This window comes from Penaeus monodon, chromosome 35 (genome assembly GCF_015228065.2).
Source record: "Penaeus monodon isolate SGIC_2016 chromosome 35, NSTDA_Pmon_1, whole genome shotgun sequence".
In the NCBI taxonomy this organism is placed as follows: domain Eukaryota; kingdom Metazoa; phylum Arthropoda; class Malacostraca; order Decapoda; family Penaeidae; genus Penaeus; species Penaeus monodon.
Window position 1 is genome coordinate 12,637,704 of NC_051420.1, and position 3,224 is coordinate 12,640,927.

The window sequence follows — 3,224 nt, forward strand, 5'->3', positions numbered from 1 at the left end:
TTTTTTTTTTTTTTTTTTTAATGCAGAAATCTGGTTGGCAGAGGAAGTGGTCCACCTGTGCCCGACTCGCGCTGTGGATTACGACAGGATGCTGGGCAGGATAGGGATAGGATGGAAGCAGAATAGGATAAGGACAGAGGCAGAAGGGAGAAGAAGTAAAGCAAACGAGTGGAGGAGGGAGAAATAAGCGAAGCAAGAGAGAGGAGTGAAATGACGAAAATGATAAGAGAGGGCGAATAAGAACACGAGAAAGATAGAAGGATCGGGGAAAGGAGGGGGGGGGGTCGAAACCTTAAGAAAGACTCAAGACAGAAGAAAAGAGATGAGAGAATAGGGGGAAAACAACAACAGTACGAGAAGTTGAGAATTGTATTCAAAAGATAGGCTCAAAGAGACCTATCACCTGAACTCATGCACCAAAAAATAAACGTAAGTATTGTTTTCGAGAAATAGGTAAATAGGAAGAAGACTGACATACAATTGCAAAATTGACTGAGGCACAGGCAAAGGCTGACCGCAGAAAGGCTTCTGATTATAGTAAACATGGCTTAATGAAGCCCGCTTGGTTCGTCTGTCGTATTGTTATTATTATCGCTGTCTTAACAACTTCAAAATTGAACCACGTCATATATAAGAAATACCTAAACTGAAAACAAAAGGAAAAGAGTAGCGCCTTCGTGACACAAGCATCACTTGGCATCGATCGTGGGACCCTCGCTTGGGAGGAAGTGACCTTACCAACCATGCTACGCGGAAGTAATAATTTACCGAGTGATAAATAATAATAATAATAATAATAATAATAATAATAATAATAATAATAATAATAATAATAATAATAATAATAATAATAATAATAATAATAATAATAATAATAATAATAATAATAATAATAATAAAAAGATAAATAAATTAAAAATATCCCGGTTACAAACACACGTTCCATTTTTTTCTTTCTTTCTTTCCTTGTTTTATCCAATAGTAAATCGTATGTGATACACCAGCAGCATAAAGTCCATAGGGGTGAAATGTGAGATATTACTCAAAGTTTAAAAACTAGTAACCATTATACAAAAAAGTATAAAACAATATAAATCATGAGTTGACAGTTCAGAAATTTCGAATTATTTTATAAATCACGTTAATGCACTACAGTCATTAGATAGAATGCATTAGGGCAAACATATTGATGCTTACAGTTCAGATGAAAGTTTAATTTAACAAATCATTAATAACGCACATATATTCATGCACGCACAAACGCACATACAAATCCTCGGACGGACAAGTGTATAGTAAATAATCTTCCTATATCTCTCTCTTTCTGTCTGTATATCTATCTGTCTGTCTATCCATGTATCTAGCTATCGATACCACTGTCCATATGTATATCTCACTGTATATCTATCCCATTGTCTATTTGTCTATCTATCTCACTATCTGTCTATCTATCTCACTGGCTACCGGTATATCTAGCCCACTGTCTATTTTTTCTATTTGCCATTCTAATATATATGTACGTATGCGTTACACACTCACACAGATACAAACTAAGCATATTGTATTGATAATTACTACAAACTTCAAATTTCTCTCTCTCCTTCTGTGTCTCATATTTTTCATTACTTTTCTATTTAATCACATTATCTTGTTACGCTGTTTTTTGCCATTCAGACACCCAGACACACACACACACACACACACACACACACACACACACACACACACACACACACACACACACACACACACCACACACACACACACACACACACACACACACACACACACACACACACACACACACACACACACACACACACACACACACACACACACAGAAAAAAAAAAATCAAATAAAAAAAATCAAATAAAAAAAATCAAATAAAAACATTCTAACGACAATTTCATCGCGAACCAAAAACTACAAAAAATATCTTTATTTAACGATTTATCTCAAATATGTTCAGCCTTTTCTTCTCTACTGTCTATCTTTTACCTCTTGTTCTTCATCTTGTTTTCCCTTTTCTTTTAATCGTTATCTCAATAATAAACGCCGAAATTTATGCATAATAAAAATTAAATGATATCCGCTCTAATAGACCGTCTTACTGGGATATTATAATGATGTTTGACTAAGAAATGTTTCTCGTACTCACTCTCATTTTCTCCCCCCCCCCCCTCTATGTTCTCCTCCTTCACCCTATCATATCTATCTTTTTGTCTATCTCTGTCATTTGGCATTAATTTATTACAAGACTTCATTTTTTCCAAAGTTATTGTCATTCAAATATGTTTACATTGTACCTCGTATGTGTGTGAGAGATATGGTGTGTGTTTGTGCGTGCGTGTGCATGTGTGAATTAATAAAAATAATAATACGAAAAATGAGAAAGAGAAAAAGACAATAGTTAGAAAGAGAAACAGCGAGAGACAGAGATTGTGGAAAATAAGAAAAAAGAAAGGTAAAAGGTAAAAAAATGGAAAAGAATTGGATGTAAAATTTTTCAAAACATTAACCAAGGTCAGATCCGAAGAAAATTTATTATTCATTTATAAAGGCTTAAGTATCATAACTTTGTGTTTCCTTACGAAAAAATAGGCCTATTCACTACACACAGTGAACCCTATCCACGAGAGAAAAATACAGATACGCACACACACATACACACGCAGAGAGAGAGAGAGAGAGAGAGAGAAACATACGCTTTTCAAGAGATATGTAATGGAAATTGAAGGCTATTTATACACCAGAACCTTCTTTTATCAATATAAAATATCAGATTAAGACTGCGTAATGGAAAAATGAGAAAGTTAGGAAAAGGTCCTTCGTTACTTTTCTGTTGACCGTTCCATTGAGTGATACGTGGCCCGTAAATGCATTAGGTGGGAAGGTTAATTAGGAAGGTACTGTGCATGATTGTTATTTAATATGTTTATGTGCTTATGTGTGCGTTTGATTGTGTGTTTTTCTGGTTGTGTTTCTCTCTCTCTGTATCCTCCTTTTTCCCTCTTCTGATCGCACCGGATTTCTCTCTTTTTTTTTTTTTCCTTTACATCTCTCCTCTCGCCGTCTTTCCTCGTCTCTATTCTTTCTTAGCATCTCCCTCTGTTTCCTCTTTTATTTCTATCCTCCCTGCCTCTCCACTGCCCTCCTCTCTCTCGTCCGCTTTCGAAACATTTAGTGTGCCTCCAAATCTGCCCTCTCATGAATGTCGTCTACT